This window comes from Varroa jacobsoni, unplaced genomic scaffold (assembly GCF_002532875.2).
Source record: "Varroa jacobsoni isolate VJ856 unplaced genomic scaffold, vjacob_1.0 scaffold_1423, whole genome shotgun sequence".
Classification (NCBI taxonomy): domain Eukaryota; kingdom Metazoa; phylum Arthropoda; class Arachnida; order Mesostigmata; family Varroidae; genus Varroa; species Varroa jacobsoni.
In genome coordinates this window covers 206,544-224,639 of record NW_019214325.1, presented here as the reverse complement: position 1 = coordinate 224,639, position 18,096 = coordinate 206,544, and the positions used below count along the sequence as shown (strand labels likewise).

The window sequence follows — 18,096 nt, the reverse complement described above, 5'->3', positions numbered from 1 at the left end:
AGCTAGTTTCCGCATCAGATGCATGCGTTGGGAAACTAGTCATTCTTATTTAATGGTATAACTTGGTTTGGTTAGCGTTTATCTGCCACCGTTTCTTTTGCGTTACCTGACCAATTTTCATTCTTAAACTACATTAACGAACGCACTACGCTGTTAGTCGCCTGCCCTGATTTTCACAGAAATTCTTGCCATTCTCAATGTTTGCACACGATTGTATGTGACACAGATGATTGCCACAGATTGAATAACAATTTAGCTTTTGATCCCCATAAAAAGTGTGGTCCGCACAAAAATCCGTCATTTGATCACACCTTTGTAAACACCCCCCAACGCCACCTTTGCCTGTTCTCCGCGGACAGCAAGCTTCTGCGACAAGGACCCCGTATATACGGCCGGCCACCCAAGCACGCTTAGGTTGTTTCGAGAAAGAAGCGAAGGCAGAACAGCCACAGCCGCCGCGGCAGCGATACATCATTGGGCCTCGATGGCGGCATATACGTCCGATGCATCAGCACGGAAACATAGACTAGCGTTCGGCAAATGCCATTGTCTGTCATCGGCGCGATTCGCTGTCGCTTCCTCGTCCGTCGTGGGGTAATAGAGCAAAACAAATGAAAATGATGAGTCTGAAGTTTGAGAAGACATCGCGCTTTCATATCCTCCTGTATCGACTATACGACTACTCAAACGCGGCAGACGCGCAAAAGTAAAATATCTCAATTTTGTCGGACCCCAAGACGACATAGATTTTCACTACTCTGCGTCGTGTCAAACGGTACGCGATAGTCGAGAACACCATGGGCTGTCGACGTAGGGGGAGAGGTTTAGTAGATGCGTAGGCTCAAGTGGGAGCACAGACGTGCCTTATTCGTCTATTTAAAGGAACTGTGGTACGTACTGCATGTAGCAATCAGGCAGGCAGGCAGGCAGACAGACAAGGACGAAAAGATCTCTCTCTAAGATCTATGCTGCACGCAGAGCAGATAGTAAGAGATAGCTTGATCTCGAGTATCGCTATCTTCCCGTTAAATATGGCATACATCGTTGACAAGAATTTTCGTTTTTTGTAGATGTTGGCTAGTAATGTTCTGTGACGATGACGGCATCATGATAGCTTTTCGCTGATGTCGGATAATGCCGAATACTACACGTGTATTTAAATCGGGAGTGTTATAGGGGAAAGCTGGATCCAGAAGAAGCTGTCAGGACGAAAAAAAAACGTTGATGTTTATAAAATGTGGAGAAAATAAAATTTCATTGTATTCAAGCTATGCATATGTCAACAAATTATGTGTATCGACGTACCAAAATATCCTAGAGATTAGTGTGTATTGTTGGAGATGGTTCTACTGGCGAGTTGCGCACAAACGGTGACTGATTGGTCTTGTTTTTTTAAAAAATTACAGTATGACCTGAAATATACTATGTAACAGTAAAACAGGTTCGACTAAAGATTTTGAAAGACTTTTTACCTAAAATCCCTTGATCAGCTCTGAAATTTGTGAATGAAATGTCTTAATTAATTGCCTACAAAATAGTCGGTAGATACCCTTGATAGGCTAAGACATGTAAAGTGGCTAGCTGTTAAAACCTTTCCATCAATGTTAAACCGTTGAACCGGTGATCTAGTTAACAGTTACCTCAATTAGCAACGTGACATTGTAAGATCTTAGAACATGAGGACAGCGATCTCGGTTGGCAATTTTTCTTTCCTATTATTAGAGCCTGCCGCACTCTGCAGTCTCCGTGTTTCCAACTGCGGCGTAACGCTCCTTCGGCCTGCCTCGTTTCAGGCTTTGTTTGTGTCCAGCGCTATTCTAAGACTTCTCGTGTCTGTTTTCGAAATGGCCCTTTGCTACTCCTGCTCTCATGACGACGACGAAGACGCATAGCGTAACGCTCTTTTAGCGGTTCTTGCCTTGAGTTTTTCAATACGTCGGTTTTTGTATGTCCTCGTGTGTATACGTTTGTACGCCTGTTTATGTTGTTGCGTATTCAGAAATCCATTTTTCATTTCGAATGCCACTCAGTTAGATTTATGATTTCTTATTGTTTATAAGAACAATTTGAATTGGTAGATAGATGGTCCTAGATATAGATGTATGCGTCCGTATACATAGAGCATAAGTATAGACAGATAGATCTTTTCTTGTTGTCGTTCTGTGGTGTGAGTGCGCTGTTATATTTGACTTTTCCTTCACTCTGACACTTTCTGCCTCCAGGTGCTTCTTCGTGTGTTTTTCAATAATACTTCATCGAAGTATCCCTTGATTAATATGCGCGTTGCTATAGTACAACTAGTTAGACGTGATTTGTTGTACGCTCAAGCTTAGCAAAAGTACGCGACACGGCCCCAACATAAGCCGGCGAGCTTATCATTTCGGTTGCTGACAAAATTGTTAATGGGTAATAGGACCTTCGACAACGGTCAGCCGTCATAGATAACGTATACGATGACATATAGGAACATCTCTATACGTAGTGGACATAATGGGGGCAATAAGATTCCATTCAAAATGTTCGCATCTCCACTCCAATGTTGGAATAGTGCCCCTCGCATCCAAGTAAGCCCTACCTAGTGAACTGCCAAGTTCGACTGTGTATCCAGTTCTATCTGAAGCTGATCTGTGGACTCTTCGTCGCCGAACGGCCCGTATTCCGAATATATTTCTACTTGCCGATAAATAACTATTCGAGTATCGGACAATCACGGCCTGAATTTACTCGGTTTCAAGTTCACATCAAGGTTGCTTAAAATGGTCTCCCTTTTAAAACATTGATGATGCGGCTGTGAATAAACGGTACAAAATTTAGATGATTTCCAACGCCGGAAAGCCAAATCAGCAAGGTGTTTCTTTTATAAGATATATATCTATACATAGGTATAAAGTGTAGCAGGTTATGGCCATTTTCGACTAAGACTATATACGAGTTACCTATATAGAACCGATCAAAAACCAGACGATTTTCGTGCGTCAGTGTAAAAATGTATTTTAATTTTTGCACAACTCTAGGGGCATTGGCGGCCGTGAACACAGTTAAGTGGGCTTTTGAAAACTTTTATACGTGAAGTATTAGTGCGCTATAATTCACAGCGCGTGAGTGAAGCACTTGCCATACCACGCTTCTGTCAGATATTTAGCAAAAACATCACATGGGGAACCCTATTGCTTCCAGCAGGCAGATAGTATATAATGAAATTATTAATTAGTTAATGAAGTAGGCCTCAGGTTATGAGATCTTTTATACTGTCTAGTGCTGTTCCGATACCGATCTCACTATCATAACATCTGCAGCGCGCGATCAATATATGACTTCAACATATTAGACTATACTTGGTGCAATAGCATGAACGGCTTAATTTCTGACACAGTCAGACAAGGGTCCCTAACTGGACTCCTGCGAAGAACATATACCACGTGATAGGTGTAGTTAGATGAAGAAACCGCTGTACGAAACGTAAGCTATCTACCAATAAGTTCTACCCGATTTTGAGAATGAATCCGTTCACGAAATAAAGAAGCGTGCGGTATATAGATATAGAAAATTTCCATTCTGCTGGGGCTTAATAAAACGGGTTTTGCGGGTTATAACTTTTTTTACTATGTAAAACTCAGCTGAACGGATTTTCCTTTGTGATTCCTCTCAATCTAATCTAGTTGGGTTGAGATTCATATAGTCCCGACCTCTTTTTGCCACACGTGAGATCTTGTGCTTTATTGTCAGTAGTAGCATTGACGTTAGGAAATTATATGAAGGTAACTTAGCTCAGCTCAAAGCTACTTTGATGCCTGGAGTATAACATAATATACAAGAGAAAATAAATACGTTCCTTAAATTGCACTTAAACACACATTGTGTGATACAAGTAAATCGTTATCTGTATAGGCATCGATATATATTCTAGCATTTAACCGTTTCCATCTGCTTCTGCGTGTGTTTGCATTTATTTCTGTATTTCCTATACCTTTTTTTTATAGGTTCTTTTTTGCAATTGCAGCTAACCTATATTGCTCATGCTTACTTGCATATCAGTTTGTGGGTCTAATCGAGTTCCAACAGAACGCTCTTTTACTGTTATGTTATAATGACTATGATGAAGTTCGGTGGAGTGAAGGACACCTTCCGTAGTAGCTGAGAAAAAAAATCACGTGCAGACGGAACCATGCTGTCTCGCTGTGCAGCATCGGCGCATCACTCACTATTGTTAATATGCGACCAATATCAACGCCGCCGGATCCTTCATTATAGCTTCTCGTTAATTGTCGCTAAACTACTTAATATATCACTTGATACTGAGCTGCCTATTCTCGTTCGCCTTTTACCTTTCATTTTGCTGCTACGAACTGATGGTTCCAACGAAGTTCTTCGAACACGAACCTAGGTGTTATTCCTGCAACGGCAAACCAAAAGAAAAATGTCGCCGCTCCCGATACGCTGTCGCCGTCATCAGCGCCGTTCTCGTCTAGTCCCGACATCGCTCCTAGGAAGCTACTATTTTATTTTACAGCGGTAGCTTCGACCCTAACTGAAACAAGCACCAAGAGTATATACGCACGGGAGAACAGGGCCGCGATTTCAGAATCATCATCACCGCCACGTACTCGGTCAGCACGCAGTGCCAGAGTCAGCGAAAGCTATGGCACAACCAGCTGCGGACGCGTTCCGCTAGAACGGCGCTGTTAACGACTGCTTTGCGCGTCCGATTCTACTTCAGATAACTTCAACGGCAGCGGCAGCGGCAGCAATGATAGCGAAGGGTATCCCATTTCGGCAAAAACAGTAGCAGTATTAAGAGGAATAAAGGGAGGCAAAGAAGGCAGCCTTATAACACTTTAAAACAGACATAGTGGGGCGAACTGCGCAGGCCCGGGTCGCAAAGCAGCTCCGATGACCGGTTGCCAGGCGTTAACTGAACTCACTGTGCCGTACGTTTATGGAGGCTCAGCTCTGACCTTTATATCGGTAGACGGCAATAGTGATGTGCTTGCCAATGCTAGACATGAGCTGATATAACGGTGACTGGTACGCTAGCAACTGACTGTCGAATTTATTCAATGTCTATGCCAGTAGGCACTATGGGTAGGAGAAGAAACGGCCAGACTCGTTGCAGTGAAATGATTAATAGTTTAACATTGACTAATTGAATAACGACAAATACAGAGGTCTTTATTAGAAGGTACTGAAAAGTGTTGTATATTTTTTGAAGCAGCAGAAGAGCACCTAAAACTGTGCCGACATCTTGCTTAAGACACCCGTTCCATTGCTGAACCTAATTTTTCAAGATGGATGTGTTGAAGGTCAACCTTTTAGATACCTATAAGGGTAAAGCCGATTTGGTATACGAAATATGAACGATGCAGTTTTTTGGTAGTAGGATCCGACTGGTAGATCTTCCACTTCCGTAACAATACCTGCCTTCAATGTAGGGATCAACATATTTAAAGCGAGGTACCTTTTCAAAAACTCGACACGGCCAAATTCAATCATTTGTGAACAATTCCAGCGAGCATTGTATACACAATTCACAGGTTCAAACAGCGGGAAAATATTTTTTGCCTGCGCAGGCCGTCGCCAGTGAGCTGCTATCCATGTTGAAATCTCTCAGCCCCCAAAGCGACTAGTACTACCCAAATTTGCAAATAAATTCATAAAGGTCATATGCGAGTATGGATGAAAAGCGTGACCGGGAAGCGAGACTTTGCTCTTTAGCGTATTGAATGATCTATGTAGGAACATATGCAATCCACCAAATTGTAATTATATGTTGTTATAGTATACGCTGCCGAGGTATGCAATTTTATATATATTCGACGACCAATATTTTAGTCAGTTAATGTGAAAACCAAGTGGTTTAAGCGGCTGTCAAGGAAAATGAAAGAAAAAACTAGATCGGGTGTCCGCACGCCTGCATACATCATTGCTACCTGCGCGTATATCGGCTAGTTGTCAGCCTTCGACGTCTTGTCGAATCTTTCCAGCCAGAAAAAAATAGCAACATTCTACTGGTTTTGGATAGTTTTTTTCTCACACTGCTCGGCAACCTTAGCCGTACCATAACAATCACTCAGTACACACGAGTCCGTTTCGGTGGGCCTATAAATAGTTCTAGGCCTGACGCTGACCGCAATTTGTTTGGTTGCGCCATCTAGGAGACGATAGAATTTCACGTAAAGACAGACCGATAGGTAAATAGAGACGTGGACTCGTACATCGTGTAATGAGTGATACTGTGCTATCTCGTTCGTCGAAGCTTGATCAATTGTAGCCGGCTGGAAAATGATCGTGCCGTCAAAGCGAAATCGTACGACTAACAAACAGTGTTAGAATGATAGGAAAGGAAGAGAACGATGGCCAATAAAAGATAGTATAACGTAATCAGCGGTACGTAGATAAGTACGGTACGTAAGTAATAGCATTTATAATTAGTAAACGAATTCCTCTGGTAGACAAACACGAATCACAGTTGCGCTGTTGAAGACGCCTCGCTGTACAGGTCGATTTTAATAAATTATAAATGACGTCCGTCCGTCCGATAGCCGAATGATAGGCGGTGCTCATTATGGAATGATCGTGTGTCAGTAACTTGGAGCGTTTTTGCTGACAGGCAGCCATTCCGCTTAACTATGTTCGTAATGAGATTCATCGACATTTTTCGATGTCGGCCCGATACGGTCGCGTTCACGACCCTGTTGTTGCTACCAGACCCTGACTCCATTGTTAACGTTGTTGTTGCTTATCGTGTTGTAACAATTATTTTTATCATCAGCTGCCATAAAGTCGCAAGCGTTTGCAATACCATTTATGTGACACATCTGCAGAAACAATTAAGCAGCTATCATTCGATCGAACAGGAAAAGTGTTACCAGTTGAGCGTGGCAAAGAAATGCGCCAAGTATTCCAAGTCCAAAATCGAGCCGATGGCTCAGTTGGCTAGAACAGACGGCCATCGAACAATACTCTTTTATAAAAATGTTCTGCAATAGAGTAAACACTCTCCGTGTTACCATCTGGCTGTTCATCGACATGATAGATTACTTCATTTCGGAATATGTGCGCCAATTAGCACAACGTTATTGGATACAACTTACTCGAAGTGCGCCCATGCATACGGCCGAAGCCATGAAAAGTATACTGTTTTTTTCAATCGAGATTCATCACATAGCTTTTTCTGTCACCATCAATCATACGCTATAGCTGTCACTCACCGACCGAGGGATGCCGTTGAGTTCCGACAACGTAAATCACCAGCCTATACTTTTATCCAAATGCCCTCGGACGGCTATTGCTAATCGGAACAGCACACCTAATCGGCGACAACCGTTTATCCTGGGAATGACTTCTATTGCTAGGTATGGCTCGACTGAAATCATAGACTTTTGCTTCTGTACTGCGATGAATTATTATTGTAATTACTATTTTCGAGATGTGTTCCAATCAACGCTCCCCAATGGCCTATGTCCAATTAGCGGCCGAGCAAATGGGTCGTTGCCTTAATAGGCAATAATAGCCTGTCGCACAGCTCAAGTTCCATCATAGAAAGCATAAACCTTATCACAGTATGGATGTTTTCTATAATATATATCACAAGTAAAATGTACTAAAACACGTAAAGCATTCGTATAAATGTCTATAGCTCATAAACTTTTGCACCTTGTCTTAGCGTTTCATGGACTCAACGTAGAATTACTCTACTACAGACGAGCCGGGCAAGTGGTTTTCTTCGAAGGTTAACCATGATAAATAGCAAAATTTACAATTACTACAAAAACTACGTTTAACGTGTCACGGTCGAAAATTTCCTTCATTTCTGTCTAGGAGGCAAATTAGATGTACATATTACTAACGGTATAAGCGATTGAATAGGTTCAGTCATTTCGGGTCACTTATTATTGAGAAAGCAAGCTTATTCGTTATATGTGTTACATTTGCTGAATCAATGATAATTGTCACGCTATAAATATAAACTACCTATCATGTATTGGTCATCAGATCATTTTTACAGGCATGAGATTAGACGTGTGTCGCAACCCGACTATGATAAACGTATTATGTTTAACTATTCGAGCAGGGTCCCCATACCGTCTCGTCACGAGTGCTACCGGGCCGCTTTTATAGACAGAAACTCATACATGGAGATGACCAGACCTACTGAAAGCAATATTACATTTCCATATGAAAGATCGAAACTGAGAACCGACTAAACAATAGGACAACCTCAACACCACATGAGTTCAACAGGTAGAAGACCGTCGTTCTTTTTATGTTTTCTCCAGTCTTTCGTTCTCCGTTAGTGGACGTCAAGTAGGTGGACAACCCATCGTTCATCGAAAGTATTTTCGAAGTCGTTGCTATGCCCGAGTACACAATTCGTGTTCCTTTGAAGCGACGCATTTTCGCTACCACCATCATCGGTAACAACAACAAAATGCCTGAGACATTATGACTCGGTCTGTAATCATTCGCTAACCGCTTGGACCGCACTGCTTTCCTGGTCATCGCCTCCGTTGTGTTTTTCCAAATATTGTCTTCCGTCTTTATCTATCGCTTTTTGTCTGACATAACGATGATGAGTGTTCTACAAATCCATTGCATCTGACAGCCTGCCAAAGGCAATTCTTTCATTTGGAAGCCCCGTGTTACTCGATTATTGCCCTCGTAACGACGAATGAGCATCGCCATTCAAAATGGTAAGTGGGAACCATGCTGTCAACAATGCTTAAAAGCTCCAAAGAATGATTGTTCTCCTTCTAGTTTTATGGTTCTGATGAACAATGATCGTGACCGTTATGTCGGATCTCGGCGACAATGCATACATACTGTTCACAAACAACAATCACTGTATCTCTTTAGGACTAAATTATCCTAAAATATCATCAAAACCTAAACATTTTATTAACTGACATATTCTTTGTGTTAGGGTCTTGCGTGCTCGTAGTGTAGTTAATAGTGAACTTCATAGACTTAGTGCTGTTCTGGAGGGTTTCTTAGATTTTCTATTCGAACTTTCTAGGTATACCGGTAAAAATGTCCCCCCTACAAATGATCTAAGTCTGTATCTATGGATTATATATAGCAGCCACAATACCATTGTGGGCATCTATGGATGTAATGCTAGTCAGTCCTTGTGTCTTGCGTCACCTCGTCTGCAACTTACTTACCTCTAAATAGGTATAATGCCGTCCACTGAGTCCCTGCCCGAAAAGACAACGCGACCTGTCTGAATTGGGCCTGAACTGGCCTGGCATGACAGTGACCGATCGACAGACGACCCCTGGGGAGCAAACAAACACAGTGAGTTAAAGACACACGGTAATGGTCTTACAGATAAAAAGAAATTGACAAACAAGGCGTTTGTCAATAGAAATCTTGGCGATGGTAGCTGAGAAGCAACGCGCGGAGAACTAGTAAAGTAGGCCCTTCGTTGTGAAGGGCGCGTACTGCTCAACTAGTTAGACGTTTTTCTCTACGATCAATTTATATACGTCTAAGAATAGGCCGTCTCCAACTGGAGTTTTTAGTAAAATAAGGTTTTAGACCTTAAAAAATGGGTATGAGATAAAAAAAAAATGTCGCGTTCAAGATGAAGCCAATTGTACTTAATCCTGTGGTTTACTTACGCGTTTTCATTATATATATATATATATATATATATATATATATATATATATATATAGTTGCAAGCAAAAAATGTTTAAACTTTAAGTCAAATAAACATGCATCTATTAAGTGTAATGAGAACGAAAAGGTTCCCTTCGTTTGACTGTAGTTTCATATTGTGGCTTCCTTATAAGGTTCCAGTTAATATACCACCATATTATCGTATCCTATCTTATGTTATATCGGACATCTAAAGCGGCACAAAACAGCGTGCAATTCCATGTGAAGTTTGTCGAAAGTTATACAAGCCTACTGACAAGTTCTACAAGTGAAACTAGATGTAACTGTTACGGTCAGGCCTGTGAAGGTGACATATTATATTGTGGTACTACCCGCACCATGACGTGCCATGATTCTAAGATGGTCGCGGGTGTGGCACTTTGAAGAGAGCGTAATTCTACAACGTCTGGAAGTATATCGACGCGGCTATTTTCAATAGATGATGACAATACCCTAATCTAGAACAAAATGGACGCCGACCGTTGGCAAATAAAGTACATCTTGGCAGAAGCCGATTAGCGATCTAACGAAATTCCCGTATATGGACAATTAGAAGCCCTCGCCAATTGAAGAAAAATTATCCTTCCTTCTTTAAAATTTAACTGATAAAGTCCTATAGTACTATTGAGTGTAAACATAACTAGCCATTAGGAGAAAGTAGCGCTACAGACAAGTACAACAAACACAAGGCTTGCAACTGAAGGAACATACTAGTAGGACACGGCTCGAACATGGTACTTGAACCTACAAACTAATATTTTAGATCGGAATCAAAGGAAAGTGTGATGTACCAAAAATCTATGTACGGCTTGATTCTAGGTTAAAAAAATTCCTTGGATCTCTTAGGTTATGGATCCGTTTTGAAGGTGTTGATTCTGACGGCCGTTTTCATCTTTTATGCTTTAGGTCAGAGATAGCAACTCGCGTGCGATCTTCCGAAATCCAGCCGATGTCATTGTTACCTCAGCGTATAGGCTATCCGATCTCTAAATAGAAACATACATAAATAATTAGCAAATCAATAGTCGATATTTTGTAAACATACCGAACAGTTTAGCAGTGGATCTAAGCCTTTTGGCAAACAGGGCACGTGCACAGCCCTATATGCGAGTTAATTTAATTTGTTTTTTTAAACAGGCTGTTGGATTGCTTGTTCATTAAAGGCTACATCATCATTTCTAGGACGCTCAATGGGATAAGGACATTTTTCGATATTGTAAAAGCAAGTGAATCCGCCCATTTAGCTTGCACTACTATTGTCCTACTTTTTAATGGCGTATATTTAAGCCAAACGAAAAATATTCCTTTGTTAGTTTCCCAGGTGCGATGTTCCGCAATTATCATTAGCTCCATGACTCATTCGTTTGTCTTTACCACATGGAGATACCCTAGCTGAAAAGATCGACCAGTTCTTTATCGTAAGGGGAGCTTCAGCCGACCCGTTAAGAACGTGCTTAACGAATAAGAGGCCGACTTGCCAGCAAATTGTATCACCGGAACTCCGCCATATAAATGCACACTGCATAACTTCGCGAAGCAATGCTAAAAGTGGTGGGTAGAAAAGACCGTTTTTCTAATGTCGCTGATGCTACAGCTGTGGGCGCTGTGCGCTAATTGAAAAAATCTCGTGCCTTGAACGAGCTGCGACTGCGTCTGCCATTATACGACAACCATCGTAACGTTACGGGGCCTACTCCTCGAGATACCGCCGCCGATGATGTTGATACCGATGACGCTGCTAGCGTTGTTTATAATGATGTTGATGATGATTTGGTGCCGCTGTATAAGGCAGAACGAGCAATGAAATACATCATCATCACCACCGCCACCTTTGGCCGCCGATTGGCTTCTGCTCGAATTGAACTTCGTTCTCCGTTCGCTAGTATCGAGTGTTAGCAGCAAACTACTCTATATATGGCTAGGGCAATTTAACACCTTTATAACTGTCGATAATGACGACGACGGCGGCAGTACAATCGGTTTCGATCGCCTCCAGCTTACCGCGGATACGTAGACGTAAGCTCTGCGACACAAACACTCTGAAGGCACGAGTGCAACATCATCTAAAATAAAGAGAAAGATGAAGGAAAGGAAAAGGCCCCGAGTGTAAGAAAAATCAAAATGATGGAAAGCGCTGGAATCGTTTAATCCTCATGGAAGCGAGCGTAAAACTCCGGCCCAGCTCAAAAGGGCCTGACAATAAGCAAACAAGATGGCCACGAGTGTTCGAAAGTGTAAAACTGACTACAGTACGGTCGCTTACCGGAAAGGAACCTGGCTATTCCGAAGTAATGAGCGGAGACGTAAATTGACGTGAAGACGACGGAAGCAGACAGAAAAAACAGACCTATCTTCTTATGAATGAGGTGCACTAGGATAGAGTGTGCCTTACGCGCATGATAACGGCTCTCATGTCCGAGGCAGTCACAAGCGCAACGTCACTGACCAACGAAGATTGAAAAGTACTAATGAAAGTACTAAAAGAAAGATATTAATCTTCAGTGCGACCCACGCGAATCGCGGAGGTAGCGAACGTTAGAGTCGGTCTCGGACAAGTTCATTATAGATCTCAATTAAAAGAAAGCAATACTGGAATAATACAGGTTTGCTGCATAATTATAATGTTTCATTTCCTCACGTCAGCTTGTAAAATAGATCTATTATATTTGGCAGTCGCGGTCTGTTTGCGATCGTTTGAAACGCATATCCAATGGGTACCTGTCTCTTCAAGTCAAGTATAGATATCCCACCGCTGTGAATTGTTAATGGGAATTATCACTAATCGCCTTGCAATATTATAGCACTGCTATAGATCGTGCGCGTTGTCAGTGGAAACGGATCTTTGCTGAATATAACAGTTTGATTTTTTTTTTAAATCAGGACCCTTTGAAAGCTACAGAGAACTTAAGCATCCTCCGTAGGACCATTCAATAGACATTAGTCGCCGTCTGGAAAGTCACAACAGATATTAAACAGTATTTTTTTTTAGAAAAATGCCAAATCGTCTTCTTTACCACGAACTGATGCACGATATAAAACGCGTCGTTGCCCGCTTTCAAACCTCCCTTCGATGCTTTAGAGCTCGGAAATTACTACAGTAGAAGGATTATGTGGCTTCCATGTTTTAACAAGAAGCGTGAATTAATACCATTTGAATAGCATCGGCATCTGAAGATTACGGCGAGAAGCGTTTTTTTTTAAATTTTTTTTTTTAATTCTATTTGATTTTCTTTGAAAAAAGTCAGTGCGCTAGAGCGGCGGGCTTTCCATCGGGTGTTTGGGCGGATTATCATCATCATCGCTGTTGTGTTAGCGGCACTTACGCTAGCAGTTGACAATGATTTTTGTGTTCGATTGTTATTAGCAACGCTCGTTGACTTTACCAGTCGTGCATATGACGACCGCGACGTTCGTGGTAGTATTACTAGAAAATCTAGTTCTTTGTCTATCGGTCTCCTACCTCAGTTCCTGTTCTAGTTCTGAAGAAATCGTAAATTCCTCGTCGCTGTCTCTCCTTTACGTTTTCATCGTGCCTTTACGTCTATCAGACGATAATGGGCTATCCCTACCTCAGATCTTTAGCCAGTCGGCCATCGGCCAGTCGCAAGGACCGTCATCTACAATCGAAACTACCTTGTGCCAATCTATGACCAAGCCGACATAGAAATGGCAGCGTGGTAATTGTTGGATACGGCCGAAAGAGCACCAGCAAAAGTTGTGCGCATGAACTGCAGGCGATAGCCGAACTAACTGATGTTGGTCGGGTGTCAGCCTGAGACACGCGCACCGGACTATTGGTTTACGCGTTCCGAAATCCTACAAATAAATGGCACCAAATACAGACAGTCAGCAGACTAAGCGTCTCTACTAGATTAGGCTAGAGGCGACAAAGCAGTAGAAGTATCATAACCACCTTCGTCATCGTAAACACCGCCGCCATCGCTTGAACATCAGTTGCCGGATGCTGGCAGACAACGACAACATCAGGAATCGTCAACGCCACCGGTGGGACGCTGACACAATGCAATACTAGCATCACGTATTGGACAACAAGTCACCAGTCAACGAGTGGATGGCCTGCCTACTGCCGCATTCAGACCCGATTCATAAGTGATTCCTTGTAACATTTTCGTTTTGCCAACAGCTCGCCAAAGTAGCCGTTCTTTCGAAGCATTGAGTATCTATAGTCATTATCGTTATGATCATCGCCAGCAGCAATAGCGGTGGTTATGGTAGTAACCACAACAGGAGCTGTGCACTGATTCGAACGACGACGAAAGAATTGTCATCGTGACTGTTTTTTACTCAGTCAGTTCTTGAGCTAGTCACAATGGTAATTGTAGCATGATTCCAAAGTGCTTTAAGCAGTTACCGTCGCCGACAGCCTACTACTTCGACTACCTGTCCTACTATTACTTCTACCGCTGCTGCGACAACGACCCAAACAAAAGGGAAAGGGCCGAGATAACAACAATCAGTGAGATCAGCTACGACAGCAGCAAATACCGGTTACTTCTGTTATTTTGTATCGTAGTACTATATTCATGTACGGCGGCACTTTTTCCTATCCGATGGAAAACATCAACAGCGCAATCAAGCCGAGCTATCAGCTCACTACATAACCATTTATCATCACTTTAACTTCGACATTTGTTCTTGCCGGTATTATTATATGTTTGTACATGTTGTGCCTAGACTTTTTTTCCATTCGTCTGCTGGACAAATGTGCGTAAAGATGTATGGATAGAACGAAAGGAAACACGGAGGATATTGTGCTGATCGGCCAATATTATCCGTGCCGGTACGTGAGTCCTAGTTGCAAGACCGACAACGCTTACAGGTCGATGAGAAGTCGGCCGAAGCGAACTCTTCTAATACATGTAGGAAAAAAGGCAAAGGACATCACTGAACATCTAGTGAATTTGTGCTTGCGAATAGTCACAAAAATGACACCTAACAGAGTGCACAGAACGGTCAACTGGGAAAACACGCCACTATACAGATTATTTCAATAGAACATGGCTAAAAACGCTAGTAGAGCACATAATGAATATTCATTATAGACGATGGCGCGGCAGGAAATAACAGACTATATTAAATAGTAATATGAAATAGTCAGACGATAATATCGGAGCAATACATCCATGGGTGATCCTGCGACAGCCTTTACTAGTGTCCAAAATATTAAAAATATTCACACTATTACGAAAGGTACACGACCTTGATATGCATCGCCAGACCTTTGTCGTTACTCCTTAAAATTACCATAAATCGCAACAAATTCGTGACTTTAAAGCAGTCTACCCCTAAGTAGGACAATATTCGGATCGGCTGAAGGTCGATATTCGATCAAATTATATAAGTCGTTATAATTTCTGTTGCAAATTCTAACTTAAAGCTTATTTGCCATGTACATTTCGATCTGATATGGGGCATTAGGCAACTTTTTTTTTGTTTTACCTAAGAAGCTATAGCACTTCGGGTTTTCTCGTTAAGCATTGCATCAGATAGATGGCTGGCTCCCAATACGAAATGAAGTGTGTCTATGTCCGTATTTGAATCTGGACCCCCAACGTGACCCAACGGACCAATTAGCAGGCAAATACGTTGCCAACTAAGCTATTACGGGGACAGACTTCATTGACTGGGTCATGCAAGCCGGTACTGTGCATCTAGTTTTCACCTATTACTTCAATGCTTATTTAGCACATTGAAACTATTGAAAGATATGTCTGACTACATGCGCTTCCTTATATTGACTGTTAACTTAACCCTTCGCTATCGTCATTCTTCCGTAATGTGTAAGCGATTTTGAGATCTTCGCAATTTAATATTACACATAGTTTGCGTACAGTCAGATAACGTTATGGAAAAACTTGTAATTTCAGTTAGGAAAATTGCGTTTTTAGTAGGAAATTTTTTTACGTATTTTTTGTCGATTAGAGCACTTCTTATATAACTTTGAAGTTAATTTCAAGTCTAGATAAGACGAAAATTTCAGTGTTTCCCACAAGAATAGAGGTGATCTGTAACAAGTAAAAAATGCACACGTATCTTTTCTTCGCAGAAATTCGTATGGAATACCAATTATTGACAAGAGGCCCCAATCGCCAATCCCTATTGCTTACCCCCTAGACATTCGCGTAATGAGCTTAAACAATGAATAAGAGCGAGACGATTTCTGAAAATAATGGGTAAATCAATATCGATATAATTTCTATCTTACCAGGCCATCTATTCATTCGCTGCTGTCTTTCCTTTAGTAAGGAGTGCTACCTAAAATGTTGTTAGTCAGTTTCGTTTGAATAGCTAATGTCCTGGTTTGCACGCTGACTCTTAAATTAGGTCAAGGTTGAACGGAAACCAACATTAGATGATATCGTACTTTTATACATTAACACCCCGGGGTCGCGATCGTTGGTCATGACTGCAACAATTCCTTCAAATAGACGGCTAGCAACATAGTTCTCGAGAGTTCGTGGCACAATAAAAATAGAACATTTAGATTATGCATAAGGACACATATACATAAGGAGCTTTCACGCATATGGCCTAAATCCAAATAGTAGGAAATTAAGAAAGTTGACCCCTTTAAATACGGAATAGTGGTAAAGACTCTGTTTCCCTCATGAAACTGAAACGACTATTGTAGGCTGACTTTAGCACATCTCGCCTTCGTGTTTTTCAAGCTAGCAGCATCGGCTAAAATGCACTCAGACCCCTTTGTATGGCCACTTCTATATTTGCCCATTTATGTTTCCACGCTTCGTATTAAGTAACTCCTACCACATACACCTAGCATGGTCATGGCTATCATTGATTTGATCAATGTACATTAGATTCGCTATATTCTGCGGTTACAATAGTTCAACGCTGCGTAAATCCTAAAGGCCGAACCAACGGTATCGTCGTTCTCACATAATAGGTTTTCTTGCACTTTTTTAGCTATCGCGGGATCACGTCTGCGCTATTATATGAAGCCAGCTTGAGCTCAGCCCATATTGACGTCGCCGAACGGATAAAGGTCGCATCAAGACGTGCACGTAGAATCCGCGGTCAACACCATATGACTCTGAAGTTAATTCGGCCACATTTGGGTCGCCGAACTTAAATGAACTTGGATCGAAATCGAGAGAGAGAGAGAGCGTCAAGGTTGTTATTAAAAAGCACCTCGTCTAGTTTCGCCCACTCCTTCGTGGCAATACCGACACAAAAGCAGTCAACTATGCGAATATGCCTGCAGATCCATAGTTTTGATCAACGACAGAGGCGCTCGCGAGAGAGAGAGAGAGAGAGAGAGAGAGAGGCGAGGATGTAAAGATGGCCCCCTGCGTTGTGCGATATAGCGATGCTTATGCGTAAAAGCAGCAACATTAACAAAACAGCGACGCGTATAGGTCGACGCACATTGATTCATGCATGAACGTATATTTCCTTTACACCCATATGACTGTCTGGAGAGCATGTTGCCGTTGTCGTCATCGCGAATGAAATTGGACAACAAATATATCGAAATGGTGTGGAAGTCACTACAATCAGTTGGCTGGGGTCCATCCTGGTGAGATTGGTTCGGTCTGTACACGAAGTTGAGATGATCGAGTAAGCTGACAGGGGCGGACGAAGCTTCGCTTCACGGACACAGTCTGGTCCGAAGGCGACAATGTTCCGATCGCCTAGCGACAAACACAAAGGCACGACGCGATGCTTGTTGTTGTTACTACTGCTGGCGTCGATGTTACGGCTACGGCGACAAGAACGGTCGTACTTACATGTATTATACATTGGAATCGTGCGACGGTGGCAGCAGCAGCGTGACTAAACTTCGTTTCTGGAGGGACGAAGTTCTACTTCTCTATTGCTATGTTGCCCAGCAGGCAACCCAGAACTAGATACGCATATTAGCAGACGCACAACAGCGGGTCGGTTGGATGCGGGTAGCAAACGGTTAGTTACTGTAAGCGGTACCAACGCGAAGTAGTCTGAAGAGCTGCTAGGGACCCTTCAGATTGGTCGAATCGCCGCTTCGTTCGTTGCGTTTCGTGTGATTTAAGCTATCGTTTTTTTGTCTCGTTTTCGCCGAAAGGTCGCGTCAACCTATTTCAGGTTACAAAGGCAAATACAAAGGCAATCAATAGGCTAAGGAATAATTTAATATTGTCGGACAACCGGAGCGACAAACGTTACTATACATGATTGACAAAAACAATCGTAAAAACTCAAGACGTGGATGGAGACAGGACAACTAACATTACATGCCAGATAATAGTTTTGATTTTGCAGTCTTTCTTTAATAATTATGACACACTGCGAATGGGTTGAAGTTAGATATTCTATGCAGCTATTCTTCAAATCAATTCAATAAAGTCAACACCGCCAAGGCGGCCCTATTCTACAAGGACGCAAAAATCCTTAAAACGGCTGCTAATACAGCTTTTT

General features: G+C 42.1%; 1 long non-coding RNA gene across 3 annotated transcripts in view; it reads right to left on the bottom strand.

The window, feature by feature from the left end:
* The window catches only part of LOC111269914 (uncharacterized), a 38,329-nt gene that overhangs the window by 13,649 nt on the left and 6,584 nt on the right, over positions 1 to 18,096 (bottom strand). For all 3 annotated transcript variants that reach the window (XR_002685995.2, XR_015314725.1, XR_015314726.1), the window contains one exon: positions 9,162 to 9,274. This is a non-coding gene — a long non-coding RNA (uncharacterized LOC111269914). The remainder of the gene's footprint in view (positions 1 to 9,161; positions 9,275 to 18,096) is intronic.